Source organism: Myotis brandtii, unplaced genomic scaffold, assembly GCF_000412655.1.
Source record: "Myotis brandtii unplaced genomic scaffold, ASM41265v1 scaffold82, whole genome shotgun sequence".
NCBI classification, from domain to species: Eukaryota; Metazoa; Chordata; class Mammalia; order Chiroptera; family Vespertilionidae; genus Myotis; species Myotis brandtii.
The window spans coordinates 4,381,418-4,401,878 of NW_005371324.1; the positions used below are offsets into that span (position 1 = coordinate 4,381,418).

Sequence of the window (20,461 nt, forward strand, 5' to 3'; positions counted from 1 at the left end):
AGGCAAAAGCTTTACCTATAATTATATCATCATCATTTCCTCAGAAGGTATACTCTTTGAACAGACTAAAACGTAGATATAGCCAACATTAAAAAATAGAAACATGTTTGAAATTTACACACTCGTACTCCTCCATGTACTTCCTGCACCCACCCACAGCTTTCTCCAGGTTTTTTTTAGCCCTGGCTGAAGAACCTGCACACCCCCTTCCCTAAAGAGGCTTCTCTCCGGCTGGTATTAATACAGGGGCCGCTGGTGCTGTTCCTGTGTCCGCAGTAATGCTTTGTCCTTCCTACAGGAGCCCTGGATTCTTTCTAAATGAGAGTTTGTGAGTCCTCTCCACGCTGCCATGGGGCAGCAGGGTCAGTACTTTCCTGAACGAGGCCCAGGATGAACTCAGCAGATTCACAGAGCAGGTCATGGTGGAAGGTGAGTCAACAGTTGGGAATACAAATTTGTTTCTGCTGCTTTTGTATTTAAAAAAAACATTTTTTTTTTAGTTTAAGGAGAAAAATCAGGTTACCTATTTGCTTACTGCTGCCATTTCCTAATCTATTTAGCAACTTTCTCTTTACTGTATTCTAAATATACATAATTTGCATTCTCATATTCATACTAGACATCTGAATTAGCAGTTATTTGTTGAGTGCTATATCAGTTAGCTATTGCTGCATAACAAATCACTCCAAACCTTATCTGCTAAAACAATAAGCACTTATTTACATCATAATTCTGTAGGCTGGATAGGTGGTTCTTCTCTAGGCTGGCTTTGCTGTTCTTTGCTGGGCATATTTATATTCTCTGCCATCAGCTGGCATTTTGACTGGAGGCTGATTGGCCTCATTCATGTGTCTGGTTATTGGGAGGTTGTTGACTGGGGCCTGGCTGGCTAGGATACCTCAGATCTCCTCCTTATGCCCTCTTATCCTTTAGCAGGCCAGCTGAGGCTCCTTTACATGGTAATCTCAGGGTTCTAACCATCCTATATAATAAAAGGCTAATATGCAAATCGACCGAATGGTGGAACGACCAGTCGCTATGATGTGCACTGACCACCAGGGGGCAGACACTCAACGCAGGAGCTGCTCTCTGGTGGTCAGTGTGCCAAAAGATGGGCTCACGGCTGGCGAGAGCAGCGGCGGTGGCAGGAGCCTCTCCCAGACTGTGAGAGGGCACGGACTGGGCTGAGGCCACCCCCCACCCACCCACCAAGTGCACGAATTTCATGCACTGGGCCTCTAGTAGTAAAAGAATGTGCAAGTCTCTGCTTATTTCATATTGGCTAGTCTCCTTGTCTAAATCAAGTCACATGTCCAAGCCCAGATTCCAGGTGTGGTGCCACAGACTCTACCTCTCGTTGGGAGGAACTTCAAATTCACATTGAAGGGGCGTGCCTACAGGGATGGGTGTGTGTGTGTGTGTGGCTATTTTTCAATCTACCACAAGTGCCTAGTTTGTGAAAAGCTTAACATTTAAAAAAAATATGGATAAGGCATCTGCGGTGGTTTAATGGCTGGAATTTATATTTTATTTTAGTCTTATATGCTGATTGAGTTGCAAGTCAGGTAACTCCAGAAAGTAAAAAAAAAATCCCATTCAGCAATACAAATCCCTGCTTTTCTTTCACCACTTTCGTTTTCAGATTACCCACAGAACATGTTGCTACACAGCCACTGCAGATGGACAGAGGGTGGCGATTACAGATGGGGCGGGCTGCCCCTGCTCTGTCAGAGCAGGCTTCTCGGGTGTGCTGTTAACCTTCCACAATGCCACCATAGGCTAACGGTGACAGAAACAGGAGGAAAATAGCAATAGGACCAGCGGCCCCTGTACTCATACACAGCCGGAGAGAAGGGGGTGTGCTGGTTCTTCAGCCAGGGCTAAAAAAAACTGGAGAAAGCTGTGGGTGGGTGCAGGAAGTACATGGAGGAGTATGAGTGTAAATTTCAAACATATTTCTATTTTTTAATGTTGGCTATATCTACATTTTAGTCTGTTATTTTCTGAGGAGAAAAAATAGAGGTGACCTCACTGGGGGAGAGGGGAAGGGAGGGATGTGCGCATGATTTAGTGAATGGGCATATTTGGTGACTAAATAAAGGACATTTCGCTGAGACACAATCCCTGGATGAGACAGAAAGTGAGAAAAAACTCTGGGAGCGGTCACAAAGTGAGCTCATGCTTGATGTGATAATGTCTGAGGAAGGTGGCAATGCTGATGCCCGGACATCGATGCCACCTGGTCCTATTTCTTACATTCCTTGTTTATAATGAGGGAGAATCAGGTTGTACAAAGGGTCTTTCTTCCCTACCCAATCCTCTTCTCCTCACCTATGAAGAGCTTCTGTGTACTGTGATTCTTAGATAATTCCCCAAATGGCCTGCTCCTGAAGTCCTCTCTCCCATAAGCCAATAGACGCTGTCACTCTTGGTAAAGTACCCAGTGAGCACTGGGGAAATAGTTCCCTTTCTGAAATGCAACAAGCTTCAGCTTTGCTTGACGTCTTCTGAGAAAAAACAAGGCTAAGTGATGGGTAAATAACAGACTATTGCCTGAACTTCCATAGACCTCAGTTTTCCTCTAGTTTTGGAAAAGCCTAGGAGATAGGAAATAGATGTTAAAACATGGTGCTGAAAGTGCACTTCCAGTTTGTGGATCAGGGTCCTATGCTTAGAAAGGAGTCTTTGTGAGATATTGAACCATGGGCAGAGTATTGCCTAGGGCAGGGGTGGGCAAACTTTTTGACTCGAGGGCCACAATGGGTTCTTAAACTGGACCGGAGGGCCGGAACAAAAGCATGGATGGAGTGTTTGTGTGAACTAATATAAATTCAAAGTAAACATCATTACATAAAAGGGTACGGGTTTTTTTTTTTTTTTTTTAGTTTTATCCATTTCAAACGGGCCGTATCCAGCCCGCGGGCCGTAGTTTGCCCACGGCTGACCTAGGGCCAGGGGGAAGGGAACAATGGGGACATTATTGTTTAATAGGTATGGAATTTGAGTTTGAGATGATGAAACATTCTGGAGAATGGACAGTGTTCATGGTTGCACAGCAGTGTGAATGTATTTGATAATGAAAGGTGTCTGATGCTAAGACTTAATTTTGTAGGTGAGGAACTAGAGGCCCAGGGACATAGGGTGACTTGTTCAAGGTCAGAGCTGAGGGCAGAAATCGAATCTCAATTTCTCATCCAGTGTTCTACCTCATGCCATCTTTCTCTGTACCTAAGCTGGACAACTTCTTTTCAATAGATGCTCACTCACAAGACATTATTGCCAACATGTTTGACACAGATCAAAAGATCAGAAAATAGAACTTGTTGTTTTTCATTTGAACCAGTGCTAAAATATGATCCAGGTACTGGCTTTGAGTTCTTACCCTGACTTTCATGACTCAGTGACCAAGACTTTCTCTGTCGCAGTTTATTCATTGTAAAATAGAGACAAAGATGTTCAACAACTGAGCTACTGCTCAGCTTTCTGTAAGAAAGCAGATGACGTATAGAGAACAGTGCTGTGATTATGGGTTTATTGCTTTGTTTGTACAAAAATCATTTATTATTCATGAATTGTAAAGGCCTTCACTAAAATGAATCATCTCTTAACACTTTGAAAAGCCGAAGGTAATGATCAAAACGGTCACCACGCATATGGTACATAACTTGAGTTCATTAAGCCATAATCAAAGAACCCATGTTCTGTCTGCAAATCATGCCATCAGAAGGGCCATGAGAACTAAGGATTGAGCCTCAAGAAATCATTGAACTGTTCTGAATCTTACAAAGCCAGGAGTAAGAAAGGCATCCTGGAGAATTCTTTTGGGCTGTCCTTTAAATGGTAAACAACACAAGCACCAAGAACTCCACTTGGTCTGAAATTCTTGGCTTCCCATTCAGGAGCTGCTTCTAAATGTGGCAGCTCTTCCACTGCCTAATTAAAGTGCCTTTGCAGAACAGCTTCAAATCCGACAAAGATGAATAGCTGCCAAATGGGCCCTTTTCTTTGCTGGGCCTGTAGATAATTTGCATCCAGCTAATAAGACTTGGCACTAAAAGCTCAAAGTGGGGCACCACAAGGCTTCAGACGCTGGGTGAGGACTGTTCTGTGATTCTCAAACGTGCAATGGCTCTGTGGTGTGAGCTCAGATTATTCTGTTAGTAAATTGGGCAACTGCATGTTGGATAAAGTTATGTTACAAACCAAGCAAAATGAACACTACTCTCGTAGGTGCAATGGTTTCTAGTTTTGTGATTATGGAAAACATCCAGATTATGTCTCCATTTGCAGAGCAAGAACTGAAAATGACCATGGGGTGATAGACTGGTTAGGAGATTTGTGTTGAAGATCTGGCCCAGTGACTGAGTATCTTTGCTGGATTAAACTTTAGGCCTCTGTTTCCTCATCTGTGAAATAGATGGTGGGGCAGAGTTAGATTAGAACTTCTAAAGTGCTCTTCCAGTTCTAACAGCTTCTTATTTTATGGATAAAGGTAATAAGGCCCAACAACTTTCTTTGGATTATTTAAATTGCTCCATATAATGGTCTTACAAACCATGTTGTCCTGGTGATTTGTTCTATTTCCTGACTTTTCCCTGCAAACAAAATGGCATTGACACTTTATCCTGATTTTTTCCCCTCCTTTTTGGTTTCTGCCTATTCCAATTAAATATGTATGTATAAATAAAGTTAAAGTGTAGCAAATAAATAAATAAATAAATAAATAAATTGCTCCATATATCAAAACCCAATGGATTTTGAAATTATGTTGAGTCTGTGGTCTATCACCCTTCAACAAAGAATGTTAAGGAAGCTTAGTGCTTTGATTACTGCCTGGGCTAGCGATTCAGTGAGGACTAAGTTGTGCTAAAAGAAACAGAGGTCTGACTCCTGTGGTTTAAAAGCACAAAGGTTCCTTATTCCTTCTCTGGGGGTAGGAAATCCACAGCAGGTACTGTGGCTTTATAAAGAAGTTCCTTTGCGTGTGGCTGCTAACCTCAGGGTTACCTCCTACTTCAATATGACTGCTAGGATGCCAACCATTATAACTACATTCCAGGAGCAAGGGGAGATAGACAAAGGGGACTCATCCTTTGACTAGGAAATGTTGTTTTTTATCTGGGCACATTGCCAGCTCGAATAAAACTGGGGTCCTATTTTTAAGAAGAAAGGGGACCAGCCAGCAGGCTCAGTCATAGTCACTTATCTCAGTGGATTCCTTGGCTGAAGATCACTTCCTCAGTGTAGCACACTTTTCTCCCCAAACAAGGCCTGGTGGGTGAGGGCAGGAAGATCTGAACAAGCCCCTCTAGTTTCTAACACCTTGAAACCAAGCGAGGAGGCAAAAAGCATGTCTTCTTGATTGAGGGTTTGGAGGACCATTTTCACAGGCAAAAGGCAGCAAATTTAATTCTATTGCAGATGTCACTTGGGGAAATCTTTGAATTATTATTATTAAATAATAAGTAATATTATTGTTAAATATTAAATAATAAATCTTTGAATTATTATTATTATTTTTTGTTAACCCTCACCCAAGGATATTTTTTCCTTTGATTTTTAGAGAGAGTGGAAGGGAGGAAGGGTAGAGAAAGAGAAACATCGATGTGAGAGAAAGACACATTGATCGGTTGCATCCCACACGCACCCTAACTGGGGCTGGGGATAGAACCTGCAATCCAGGTACGTGCCCTTGACTGGGAATCAAACCTGAGACTTTTCAGGGAGTGGGGGGGGATGCTCTAACCACCAAGAAACACTGGCCAGGGAACTATTTTTTGAGTTATTATAATAAAAGTACTTTCCAATTTTGTCTAGAAAATAAAACTAATTTCCACTTTCCATAAAATATGCCAACTGTTTTAAATGACTCTGTTGTGCTATGAGTAAGTTCCACAGCTTAGCAATAGGGAACAGAGGGGAGACATACAGAGCTTTATTTTTTTAAAAAATAAGTTAAATAATAGCCCACCCTTGAGCTTGGATTAGGTAGTCACTTGGGAAAAAGGACCTCACTTTCTGAAGTTTTTTGTTATCATTGCTGCTAAGAGCCCACAGGTTACATTTCTCACTATGGTTTTCTTTTGTTTTAATAATCCATCTAACTAGTCAAAAATGCCTAAGACATATGTGGGCTTTAAGAAATTAGTAATAAAACCCAGTCAAAACCTAAGCACTTCTATGGCTGAAGTCAATGAAGGATAGTGCTTCAGCTCAAACATTCTGGTTCTGGGTTCATATTTGTCACAGACCTCTGCTCCCCACCTGTCATGGTTAATTTTTCATGTCAGTGTGGCTAGGACTTGCTTGGTACTCAAATATTTGGTAAAACACCAGTCTGAATGTCAAAATGAAGGTGTTTTTTGGTAAGATCAATATTTAAATCAATAAACTTTGAGAAAAGTAGATTATCCTTCATAATGTGGGTGGGCCTCATCCAATTAGTTGAAGGCCTTAAGAAAAAAAAAATACTTAGGTCACCTAAGGAAGAAGGACTTCTTCTCCAGATTGCCTTCAGATTCATGACTGCAGCATCAACTCTGTCCTGGGTCTCCAGCCTGCAGTCTTCCTTGCAGACTTCAGACTTGCCAGGTCAATTTCTTGATTTCTCTCTACCTAGACCTATATCTAGATCTAAAATACATATACATCCTTTTAGTCCTTTTTCTCTGGAGAACCCTGACTAACATACCACATCAACCAGTGGTTCATGGATATTTGTGAACAAGCCCATTTTTGCTGCTTTTTATTCCTGTAATCCATTTTTTTCAAAGCTAAGTGCTAAAGGCATGACACTGTGGCATTACAGTGTCAAGGTTATAGCCTCTGGGTAAGCCTCTTATCTCTGTGAGCATTAGTGTTCCTATCTATAAAATGGGTAATGATACGGCTTGAGGATTAAATGAAATGGCAGTAATGACAATAATTAAAAATACCACCCTAGCTGGTTTGGCTCAGTGGATAGAGTGTCAGCCTGTGGACCAAAGGGTCCCAGGTTCGATACCAATACCTTGGTTGCAGATTCCTCCCTGGCCCGGGCCCTGGTCAGGGCTTATGCAGGGGGCAACCAATCGATGTGTTTCTCTCACATCGATGTCTCTCTCTGTCTTTCCCTCTCCCTAAAAACCAATGGAAAAATTTCCTGTTCAATCACCCAGATCCTTAAACTTAACTATGGTATAGGCTTCTCTGAGTCCCTTTCGGGTATAAAGGGAAGCTTTGCTCCTGCTGTGGCCCTGCCTCCCAGCGGTGGGGCAGCTCTAGGTCGGCCAGGCTGTGTGGGGAGAAGCAACGGTAAGCCCTGACTTATGACATTGGGGACTTAGATTTGGACCACCCTGGCCATTGAAAACAAAATTTTGGGTAGAGGAGAGAGATGGTTGAGGGAAAGTCAGCATTTAACACTGTAAACATAAAAAGAACACTTTCTCTGCCTGCTGTTTGTAAAAGCTCTTTGGGAAGATCTTTTAAGAAGACCAATTTGTAAATGTAATTTACTTACCTAGTCTAAGTGTCCTAAGGCATGTATGTAAACTTCCAAAACTGTCTGTGTATTTAGAAAATACACAAGAATCTTTATCAAATCTAAAAATATAAACTTGTGAGCATAACAAATAAATTCTCAGGCGAGGAAGAAGAATAAGAATAAGAATAAGAATAAGAATAAGAAGAAGAAGAAGAAGAAGAAGAAGAAGAAGAAGAAGACAACCTACTTTTTCAGAGCACTCAGTATATGCCATGTGAACATGGATTCTCTTTTCCTTACCATGTAGCCTTAAAAGGTAAGCATGAGGAAACTGAGATTCACAAAGTTTAAGGAGCTTGTCCAAGCACACAGCCAGCAAATGGTAAATGCAGAATCATAATCGTCACCACGCTGCCTCCATAACACATGCAAAGACTCCTTGTCTATGCCTGGCATGGAGCAGATGTGCAATATTAATCCCCTTCTATTTTTCTCTCTCCCACTGCCTTTTGTCTGATTACTCAGCTGTTTCTGCTAACGTCAGAGCCAGTGAAAGCAGCAAAGTATTGTACCACTCAATTATAGCTCTTACGCCACCGGCAGGAATCTGCCCCAAGGTGATTCATTCCGCAACTTCCTTGCCAGGAACTGAATCTGAAAGCAGAGACTGCCGGTTCCACCACAGCATCTTGGGCTGCCTCAGTATTCACATCTGCCCGTGGTCAGTTAGGGGAGTGTGGTCACCAACCAGACACAGCCACTGTCTATTCTGCTGAAGTCTTCCCCAGGGCCAATTGCAAGCCGGTGCATTTGAGTGTAGCCCTCACTGCCTCCACTGTCCTGGTGTAATTAAAAGTGAGAAGGAAGAGTGGACAGCGATTTGAATCTTTCCTCCAGGCGTGGTCCTGCCCAGAGAGCACATTGCTTTTACTCCTCTGGTTATGTTGGTGTGGAAGCCGTGGGAAGTGGCAGAAGAACCTCTCTCTCTCTCTTTGTTCCTTCTCTCCTCTCTTTGTTTCATTAGCTCCAAGAGTGTATTTATGCATTTTAAGTGGTTCTTTGGCAAACCAGAGAGCTGTTAAATGACAGGCTACAGACATTTTGTCTGCATCTATTCATCACAATAATAGGTGTCCTTACAAGGCCGATATCCCCAAATGTAACATCATCTCCTTGAAAATTCATTTCATCTGAGGATGCTGATGTTGGTACCAAGTTATTCTATAATTCTAGGAAAAGAGATTTTGAGAGTCCTCAGTAATTCGCATAACACCTGTTATAACCATGCTTGGATTTTGATCAACTTAAATAATTTAAAGTTAGAGAATATTCTACAAGGACTAGTTTTATTCAGAGCTTCCAGCACAAATGCTAATAGAGGTAACATTGTTTTTGTTATTAAACTATTGTCTTAAAACATATTTTTAAAAACAGTTTAAAAATTGAAGACTTGTGCCCTGCTGGTGTGGCTGAGTGATTGAGCATTAACCTATGAACCAGGAGGTCACAGTTCAATTCCCAGTCAGGGCACATGCCTAGGTTGCGGGCTCAATCCCCAGTGTGGGGCATGTAGGAGGCAGCTGATCAATAATTCTCTCTCATCATTGATGTTTCTATCTTCCTCTCCCGCTTTCTGCCTCTCTGAAATCAATAAAAATGTATTTTAAAAAATTGAAGACTTGTATTATGCATTTTCATGATCAGATACAGTGAATAATGTTTGACATTTGTTGCAACTATATCTATAAACACAATGTATGACATGGGTACAGACTCACACATGTTGGGGCTTTAATTCCTTTCCAGTGTCCTGCCCCTTCGTTCTTCCCTGATGATGCCAACTTTTTCCTGGTCCATGACCATCATTTCTTTTTCATGCTTTACATGTACTATCTCCTTGGTCTACAATGACCCTCCTGTCCTTCATCCCTCTCCTCCCACTATACTTCACATATTCCTGCTCATCCTTTGACACCTAGATCAAATGTCATCTCCCTCAGGAAGCCTTCTTTGATTTTCCCACACTATTTCCTGGGATCTTAATATTTATTTATTTCCTACAATTCTCCAAAGGGATATAACTCCAAACATAGTTAACTCTAAACTATCAATCTAACAATCCTGGAAGGCATGTGGAGTCCTGGAATGAAATTCATACTTCTTGTCTTGTCGGTGTGGCTTAGTGGTTGAGCGTCAATTTATGAACCATGAGGTCACAGATCAATACCAGTTGGCGCACATGCCTGGGTTTCAGGCTCCATCCCTAGTGGGGGAGAGGGGGAGCTGTGCAGGAGGCAGCTGCTCAATGATTCTCTCTCATCATTTATGTTTCTATCTCTCTTTCCCTCTCCCTTCCTCTCTGAAATCAATAAAAAAATATATACTTTTTAAAAAGAAAAGTAAAAAAAAAAAAAGAAGAAAAGAAAGAAATTCATACTTCTTGTAACAAGGAAGTTAGAGATGACCGTAAACAGTTTGATCCAATGTTTTGAGGATAAAACAATGCCTTCTGGTATTCTGTTTTTCCCTCAAGGGGCAGATGGCAAGACTAACACAGATTCCTTGAAGAATATTTGGAAAGAGCTGAAAACATGAAATAAAAATTACCTTAGATTCCATTATTCAGCGATAACCTCTGTTGATATTTAGTGATTATCTTTGTTTTTTCATTTTGTTTTCAATGTATATGTCCATACACATTATTATTTTCTCCATTTTTGAGGCCCCATGACAACCACTCCATTAGGACTTGCCTTCTTTTAGTAAAGTTCCTATTGCTGTATAACATAAATACAGAAAAGTTCACATACAAATCAAGTGTACAATTGATGAGTTTTTACAAAATAAACACATCCATGTAACTAGCACCTGGATAAAAAACCAAAAATTGTCACATATTTCTGCTCATCCTTTGACACCTAGATCAAATGTCATGTAACTAGCACCTGGATAAAAAACCAAAAATTGTATTTTACCAATGTCTGAGAAGTCTCTTTTGGACCGCCTTCTAGTTATTATCCTCCCCTCACAGGTAATTATTATGCACACTTCTAACACTAGGTTATATTTTCCTGTTTGGGAATTTTGCATAAATGTAATCATCCAGTATGTGCTTTTGTGTGTGTGCTGGGCTTCTTTCCCTCATAGTAAGCTTGAGACTCATTCATATTGCTTCAGGTAGTAAAAAGTTCATTCTCAGGTAGTATTAAATTTTTTGAGTATACTACAATTTGTTCATCCATTCTACTATAGAGGGGTGTTTGGGTTGTTTTCAACTTCTGGCTATTATAGATAGTACTGCTGTGATTATTATTGAATATATTTTCTCTTGGGTTTATACCAAGGAGTAGGATTATTGAGTCAGAGAGTGTGTATTCAGCTTTTACTAGATTTGTCCAAGTAGTTTACCATAGTGGTTGTATCATTTTCTATTCCCATTAGAGTTGCAATTGCTCCACATCCTCTCCAACACTTAATAATGCTTATGCTTTTAACGTTAACAATTCAGGTAAAATGTATTTCATTAGAGTGTAATTTGCATTTCTCTGATGTCTTATGTCTACTGAACATTTTAAGATTTTTTTTTAAGTGACCAAATCTTTTGCTCCTTTTTCTATTGGATTATCTGCCTTTTAGTAGTTATTTACTAGTCATTTGCAGTATATAAACATAGCAAATTATCTTCTCCCACTGTGTGACCTGCCTTTTCACTCTCTTAGTGGTTTCTTTTAATGAACCAAAGTTCATGCTTTTAATAAAATGGAATTTATCTAAATTTTTCTTCTGTAGTTAATGTTTTTGTGTCATTTTTACAAAATCTTAGCTCTCCCCAAGGATATGATGATAGTCTGTTTTCTTCTAAAATCTCTAATGATTTACCTTTCATATTTAGACCTACAACTTAACTCAACCTAAATTCCTAGCGTAAGGGCTTTCTTAGAATGCTGGAGAGACTCATGCCCTATGGGCAGATAGGAAGTGCTCTATTACCGCCCAGAAATGCACTCCTCTGAGCAGGCCTCTATTATCAGATATAGGAGGTAAAATTTAAACTAACCTTGAAACAAGGGGATGAGTGTTCCTGTCTTTAAAACTCTGTTTGTGAGACTGTCCTTGACCCACTCTCCTCAGCTTCTAGTAGCCCTCAGGATGAGGAAAAGAGTTGAGGCTAGTCACAGACCAGAAGACTCCTCCTCTCAACCTGCCAAGAAGGGAAGGGAAATTAAACATCCTTCCATCATCCTTGGAAGAATGATGAAGTTTGAAGTGGTGTCAGACAGTGGCTGCAGATTCTCTAGTTTGAAACATCCTGGACTTATTGAAAGTTTCCAGCAGCTCGCCAGCATCAGGCTTGAAGAGCATCAATTTAGAGAACACTTCCAGGGTTGAACTTCTCCTGGACATGGAGCTGGCATAGTTTCCCTCAAATTTATCATCTAAGAAATAGATGGTAAGGGATATTAACAAGCAGCACTATTCCAGAAAATATGATGTTCCAACTATAGAATGGGACTCGTCCCCATGAAGCGAATGAACTGAGTCCACCAAATCTTCCCCAGACAGCGAGGTTGTCTGGAGAACTATTTTTAGCAGATCTGAGGAATAATCTGATGAAGTAATCTAAGAGGCTGATGCAGGGAAAACAGGGGGGGGAGGGGCGGCGGGGGTGAAGAAAAGATAGCTTTCATCCTTCCATGTTCATAAAGCAAACTCTCTCCAGTGTTTATGTCCCTCTGACTTCCAACTTGCTGGTCACTGCAGATACAAATGAGGAAGTGGGAGTGAGGTAATGGGCATGAGAGAAGCAGTGGGGTGAAGAGGGAGGGAGAGGCAGAGGGAGGTGAAAACAAATGGGGTGAAACTACAAATAAAAGATAGATTAGATAGACAAATAATGCTTAAATCTATCAATTAAATTAAAAACAAAGCATACTAACAAATTTAAAAAATTATGAAATAATATCTATTTAAAAATTAGACTTGAAATGTGATATAGAAAAAACTGCAGTAAGACAAAAAAGAGTTAAGACTAGAGCTAAATATTCTAAATTAAGAATAGGAGTTGATAAAAATATAATAAAAGAAATATTTATCATTTTTTAAAAGACTAAGGGTTGGTGAAATAAGAGATTAAAGTTTTGAAATGGAAAACTATACAATTAAGATGGAGTTAAAGCGCCTCCCCCCCTAAAATAAAATAAAATAAAGATAAATGTCTTAAGAAGTAAAAGAAAGAGAAAAAAAATAGGGAACTTGTAAAAGCAAACACTCCAAATAACCCCAACCAGACCAGCTGACCAGCCTGGCTGATCAAAGGAAAGCATGAATGGGGAAGTTCTTTGCATAGCCGGGCTTTCCTCATAAAAGAATTCTCTTGAACCCTGACCGGTTTGGCTCAGTGGATAGAGCGTCAGCCTGTGGACTCAAGGGTCCCAGGTTCGATTCTGGTCAAGGGCATGTACCTTGGTTTCGGGCACATCCCCAGTAGGGGGGTGTGCAGGAGGCAGCTGATCGATGTTTCTCTCTCATCGATGTTTCTAACTCTCTATCCCTCTCCCTTCCTCTCTATAAAAAATCAATAAAATATATTTTTTAAAAGAATTATCTTGAGGTTCACCCCTGGTGGCAGGTTTTTTAGCTTGGTTACATATTCACTTATGCTTACCTCTACCCATTCATTCCACAACAATTTATTGTGCCCCAAACCTGGGAATTCAATGGTGTGGGTCAGAGAATGTTGTCCCCATGAAGCTTATAGTCTGGTGGCAGTTGATTGTGATGGGAGAGAATACAGGTATTAAACACACTATTACACAGACAAATCAATAATTACAAAGTAATGCAGAAAAAGCCTGGGGTGCTATGGGGATATAAGAACTAGCCACTGATTGTACGTATATAGGGGGTGGGGGATGTGGAGTAGAGGTGCATGGATATCAGGGAAGTCCTTTCTACCAAGATATTTGTCCTGAGATCTGAAGGATATATAGGGGTGGATGTCAAGACGCCGAAACAGGAATGTTTGGAGCATTTGAGGAACTGAAAGAAGGTTGTGGCTGGAGCAGACAGACCTGGCAAGGGAGAAGTGTTAGATGTGGTCGGAGGGGATCATGGGCTGCATTAAGAAGTTTGGTCTTTATCATAGGAGCAATGGGAAGCTGTTTGTTTGTTTCCTTCATGGTACTTAAGACAAAATTGTTTCATCCACTTGTCTGTTTACTATTTTGGGGGTAGTGGTGAGCCTTTGGGACAGTTTTCCTGACTCCTTTGGGCCAAGGAGTCTGTCTTGTATATCATGGTATTCCCAGTGCCTACACAGTGGAGAATCCGTAAATATTTTGAAAGAATTAACAGTGGATAATTTAGGTAGGGCGACAACAAACGTCCAGGTCTTCTCCCAAATCTGTGCTTCTGTCAGGATGCCATATTACTTTCTCAGTAGCTTGCTTTGAGTTCCATCTGCTCATGAATATGGTAGGTGTTAGCTGTCTCCGGCAATGCTTTTGCTACCCTTAAATTAACATCTCAGCTTCTGAAGCATTGGTTATTTCTGAAAGTTTTGAGAATTGCTCATGAGTTGTGCCACCTTCCGCGATGGTAGATGGATGTCATTGCTGCCTATTGGTAACAACTTGTGCAAGTGGAGGAAGGAGTTTGTCATTGTAGACCCATGTGCCTGGCATTCTTTTCCTGAAGAACTAACACCTGTAGTGTCAAATTGCTTTCCCACGAACAACTTTCACAAGTCTTCAGAGAAATCTTAGTAACACTTAGCTTCTCAGTAAGTTTTCCCTAAACACAATGACATACTTAGGGCATTTGACACCTGGACCAGATCAGTTTTCAATCCCCCCCCTCCCCCCCGTATTAGACAAGGTTACTTCTAGTAATAGGTATGTAATAATCAGGAATATTCATTCTTTTCTTGATTTTTTTGAGGTTTAAAACAAACCATAATTTTAAAAGAATAAATGTCAATTTTAAAAATACTACTTTAGATTCACTAAACTATTTCATGCATGAACTAAAATTTACACTTAACAGAAATAACACACCTTGCATTTTGCACTTTTCATCACTACTTAAAATAGAAATAGACAACTCAGCCTTAACTGGTTTGGCTCGGTGGACAGAGCATCGACCTGTGGACTGAAAGGTCCCAGGTTCGATTCCGGTCAAGAGCATGTACCTTAGTTGCAGGCACATCGCCAGTAGGAGGTGTGCAGGAGGCAGCTGATCGATGTTACTCTCTCATCAATGTTTCTAACTCTCTATCTCTCTCCCTTCCTCTCTGTAAAAAATCAATAAAATAAAAAATAAAAAAGAAATAGACAACTCAGAGTGGCATAGAGAATGTTAGAACTGAAGTAAGGCAATTTTAGTTTCTTTGTTTTTAAAGTTACTGCCTATGATAGTTTATTTCAGAGCCACTTGTTTAAATGAGGAAACATGTAGTACCAAAGGGGTTGGAGACACAAACTGAACCTGAAGGGAGTTTGAATGTTTCTGAATGTTAGGGATTCATTCTCACAAGATTCTTTGTGGCTGAGTCTGTGTTTGTGAGGGGGCTCACATGGTAGGAGATGGGATGGGAGATGGAGAGAGGCAGCCATTGCATAACTGTGAGTTCCCCAAATTAACTTCCAGATAAAATACAATGTTTATTAAAGAATAACAACAAAATCTATATATATATAAAAGCCTAAGCGACTGTTATGACTGAACGACTGGAACAACCAGAATGACTGGTTGACCAGTCATTATGATGAATACTGACCACCAGGGGACAGACACTCAATGTAGGAGCTGCCCCCTAGTGATCAGTGCACTCCCACAGCCAACCTCCAGCAGCCCCTCCCCCCAGCTGTCAGGCCCCCCCCAATTGCCCCTAATCGGGGGTGGGGGGGGTGGCCGGCCAACCTCCCTCAGTCCCTGTCCCTGGCTGGCCAACCTCCCGTGGCCCCTCCCCCTGGCCAGCCGGCCCCTTGATAGGCCTCGATCACTGGTCAGGCCGAGGGACCCCACCTGTGCGCAAATTCGTGCACCAGGCCTCTAGTATGCTAATATGAAGCTTACACATATTTATTTAAACTCCACACTTACCACAGCAATTATTTTCTCACTTGGTATTGCTCAGAGTTGCCTGCACATGATAAGAAAAAGCAGACCAACCTTTTAAATTTATTATTCAAATTATTATTCTTATTAGCTGCTGTACAGAAAATGTACTCCTCCTTTATCACCTGCACCTGTGGAGGACTGTCCCTCCTCTCCCCTGCCCTTGGTAAGCCAGGACTCCCAAGGACTATAAACAAAACAACAAATCCCCATAAAAATGTTACATGTTGCCCTGGCTGAGTGGCTCAGTTGGTTGGAGCACTGTCCTGTGCACCGAAGGGTCATGGGTTCAATTCCAGGTCAGAGTACATACCTAGGTTGCAGGTTCAATCCCTGGTCAGGAAGCATATAGGAGGCCACCAATCAATGTTTCTCTCTCACATTGATGTTTCTCTTACTCTAAAATCAATAAAACATATCCTCAGGTGAGGATTAAAAAAAAATAAAGGTTACATGTAATTTAATAAACTAAGGATTCCCCAACTTCTCCTCCAGCCTTTAAAGACAATTTTCAAAAATTAATTTTCTGAATAACACACTTTGGGAAAATCTCCAATGGTCTTCTATTTTGGAAAATTAGGTTGTTGCCTATTTTTAAAAGCACTTGGACAAACATTTTTATATGCTTATTCACTTATTGCTTAAAGACAAACTCCTAAGTGTGGATTTGCTGGGTGGAAGCCTACAAATGTTTAAAGCTTCCTATGTTTTCTACTGCATTTCAGACAAACCGACTTAAAATATGAAGAACAATCGTGACTTCCAGTCTCCAGAGTTTCCACTAACACTACCATAGGAATTGTAGCCTAAACAGGTGGCACATCCAGAAAATCCTCCAGTCGGAAGCAGACAGGCAAGAACTGTGGTCAGCAGGGCGGCTGAGGGAGAGGCGGAAGGAAGAAGCGACTCTGAGGTGGCCGCCACCTAGCTCAGAGTAATGTGCCCCTCAACCCCCCTGCTTGGACTATTCTGCTTCTTCTAACAAGAACTCGAACAAATCCTAAGTACTGCCTCTGATATGCTACAGGGTGGGGCACGAATAGGCTTACAGTTATTTGTATAGAAAATAATACAACAATCTATAATAATAAAAGGGTAATATGGTAATTAGACCGGACAGCCGAACAACCTTCTGGACATCCGGATGTCCTTCCAGATAAAGCCGGGGCTAGGGGGCCGAGGAAGAGCCAGCTGCTGTGGCGGCGGCAGGGGCCAAGGCAGCCGGGGCTGCGAGTGGGACCCTTCGGCCTTGGTGAGCCCACAGCCCCACCCCTGCGCCAGTTGCCAGCCCTGCACTCAGTTCCTGAGTCCCACAGCACAGCCCCCTCTTCTGCTGACCCTGCCCCTTCCAGAGGAAGCGGGTGCTGTGAGGGACTATGAGGGGCTGTGAAGGCCAAGCCCCTTGCACGAATTTCGTGCATCGGGCCTCTCGTTAATACATAAAATGCAAGAATAAACTCTGTGTTTTATGTACTCACAACTGTAAACCTACTTGTGCCCCACCCTGCATATGTTTTTATATATTCATAAATGGAAAACTACTATTAATTCCATATAACTAATTTATTAATAAACAAATAACTGAATAACCTAATGAACGCCAGGATCCACATAAAGGGTTTACCGCAGTACTTAATGCTCAGTGAGCACTGATTAAGTGTTCTCCAGTATGCTTGGCCATCCTCATGGTTATAATTACAAATCTCATTGTGAAGGGCCTGGGCAAGGGAAGTCATTAATTGGGACCATCGGTGCCCTGTATCAATGACTCTGGTCGATTGGAATTCTTTAGTACTGATGCTGGGACGGTCAACTAGCAACATGGCCACATCAGGGCTTGCACCACTGGTGAGGACTTGCACCTCTGGGGACGGGCTATACTGCTTTGAATCAGGCTCAACTTCTCACCTGTGGTGTGGACGTGGGTAACTTATTTCACTTTTCTAAGCCTCAGTTTCCTCACATGCAAATAGAGATAATAACAGTGCTTAGCTCCTGGGGTTTGTTGTGAGAATTAACTGAAACCTAAAGCACCTAGCACGACACCTGGCCCTCAGCAAGGACCCAGAAAATATTGGTAATTATTATGCGTTCAGCCTGGCTGACCTTTTTGGTGTTTATTTTGTACCCAAATCAAATGATTTATCTTTTCCACAATTAAAAAAGGAAACATGTCCTAGAAACTAGAGCCAGCACATCATGAGGCATGATTACCTAAGAAAGTCATCTTTAAAGGTATCTCAGTAAAGCTCTGTATCTGTAGGTCCAGAGACAAGTCTCTCACCACCTGTCTCCATCGCTGTCACTTTCATTTCCCCCTTTGGTACAACGGGCCTATTTCATCAAGCCCAGTGCCCATTAAGCCCTACTGTTGTTTCACATGGTACTTGATGGCATCGTGGGCTCATTTTCCACCTGCTGCCAAGCTGACAAACTCTCAGAATTCTCCCTTTGTTTTGTTCCATTTTTGGTATTTGTGAACCTGAGGAGAGACATGGTGAAGATTCAGGGCAGAGCCCATTTTCTAATGATGGGAAGGTTGAGTTTGTAGGTGAATGAGATGTAGCGAGGGGGTGCCTGGCAAAGGAGGCTGACTGGGAATGTATCACTGGGGTGGGTGCCTGACCCTGGGACACTCCTCTCTCCACACTAAGCTCTCAGCTAACTGACCCCTGGAGCCCCACCCTAAGCTCTAACAGTGGTTCTCAACCTTCCTAATGCCGCGACCCTTTAATACAGTTCCTCATGTTGTGGTGACCCCCAACCATAAAAGTATCTTCGTTGCTACTTCATAACTGTAATTTTGCTACTGTTATGAATCGTAATGTAAATATCTGATATGCAGGATGTATTTTCAGGGGTCGTGACCCACAGGTTGAGAACCGCTGCGAGTCTAGGAGCTCAGCAAGGAGGAACTTACCCAGCCCACGTGGCTCTGCAACAGGTCTGCCACCTCCCAGCTCTGCTCTGACCTCAGGTCCCAGTTCCAGCAACGTAACTGAGTCCTAGACTATTCTTCTGGCCTTAGATGTCTCTTGATACCGCAGCTCTTCTTTCCAGATTCAGTTCTGCCTGGTTTGGACCCGTGCCCCATTCCTCCAAACGGGCACTGGGATCTTACTGCTGACTGCCAGCCCTGTGTCTGGGGCCTTGCTAACTCAGGCCAGAACTTTCCGATGCCAAGTGTGGTTTGTCACAAAACTGTGTCATTATACTCTCCCCAATTTCCAGAACCCCCACATCTTCTTGACCTGGAGGCCAGGTCTCCAGTTTCCCCAAAAGAAGATGTGTGTGTGGGTGTGAAAAATCTCCTGGGTTTTCAGTCTTTACAACTAATTCCTATTCTAACTAAGACTGCAGGCCGGGTTTGGCCCGTGAATTGCCAGTCTGCAAGTGCTTCCTAAATACCTCTGTGTCACAGTTCCTCTGTGAAAGCAAGAAACCTTTCCAGATAATGCCTGGAGTCCTGTCCAGCTCCAACATCCTTGTGACTCAGTGAAGAGAGGATCCTGGACAGGAATGGGTCATGAACAATTTCCTATCTTTTTAGTAGGAAGCAGGAAGCTGTCTAAGAGAGGACAAAAAGGAGGAAGTAGGCCTGGAAAACCAGCTGATTCGGTCAGCTCTCTGTATTGCTCCTCACCCCTGATTAACTCCAGCCCTCTGTGGCTTCTCTGGAGTGGATGTCCCTTCCCCCACCCCTACCAGGGCTTCCTTGGAACATCAGCTATGCACCACCACACTGGATCACCATCTCTCCCGTCTTTTCCCTTGCAGCTCCTGAATGCCTCAGTGAAGTTTGCAAAAAGCTGCATTAGCCCCAGCGTGGTCATGGATACTCTGAAAGTTGTTCTCACGGTTTGTTAATCAGTTTACTTAATGCACTTACTTTTTTATGGGAAAGTCATGGGTTTGTTCCAGTTGACCATGTCCGATTTTGTGGACAGAGAATGCACTCTCCTCTCACCAGCCATATCTCAAGCAGGGTTTGTGGAGAGAAAGAGTATGAAGAACACAAATCTATCACAGCTACTAGGGAAGCAACTAGACATGGTTTTGAGTTCACTCATTTCCTGAGTGATGAAGGCATTGAGCGCTGTGGTCACTGGTAAAACAAGCACCTGAACACTCCTCAGGGTAAGAGGATGTTAGAATGGAACCTTCCTGACTCTTTTTTTTTTTCCAATTGTGGGGGCAAGATGATAGATGTCAGATACCAAAGTGAGACAGACACTCCCCTTCCAATTAGTAATTGGAAAGGAGATGTCTGCCTGGCTGCCCTGGCTCAGTGGTTGAGCGTCGATCTATGAACCAGGCGGTCACGGTTCAATTCCCAGTCAGGGCACATGCCTGGGTTGCAGGCTCGATCCCCAGAGTGGGGTGTGTGGGAGGCAGCCAATCAATGATTCTCTCTCATCATTGATGTTTCTATCTCTCTCTCCCTCTCTCTTCCTCTCTGAAATCAATAAAAATATTTTTTAAAAAGAGAAAAAAAGAAAAGGAAATGTCTCCAAGAATCTGTTTCACAATCCTTATATCAAGAGTTTAAGACAAGATTGAGGAAGAAAATGTCTTTAGCCAGAGGGTGTGAGGTGGGTGTAGTTATTAGTAGATATTACTAAGCCCCTCCAGAGCCTGTGACCAACCACCCCCCTTCCCCATGCATACCCTTCAGCTGCCCTTTTCTTTGCAGAAATGCCCTCAGCAGATAGGACCTGTCGGCTCCACACACCCACCCTGAGCACCCAGAAACCTTGGCCAACTAGCAAGGGGATATGCCCTGAACTCCTTGCCTCCGGGTGGGACTATCTCTGTGATGCACTTTGAGCTGCAGGGTTTTTCCTCTGGGATCGTCTCTAGCTGGGGTCATGTTCTGGC

At 42.3% G+C, this 20,461-nt stretch overlaps 1 long non-coding RNA gene across 1 annotated transcript in view; it reads left to right on the top strand.

The window, feature by feature from the left end:
- Positions 1–333: 333 nt before the first annotated feature.
- The window catches only part of LOC102246312, a 29,507-nt gene continuing 9,379 nt past the window's right edge, over positions 334–20,461 (top strand). Inside the window, exons 1-2 of the long non-coding RNA XR_314597.1 lie at positions 334–429; positions 19,361–19,441. This is a non-coding gene — a long non-coding RNA (uncharacterized LOC102246312). The remainder of the gene's footprint in view (positions 430–19,360; positions 19,442–20,461) is intronic.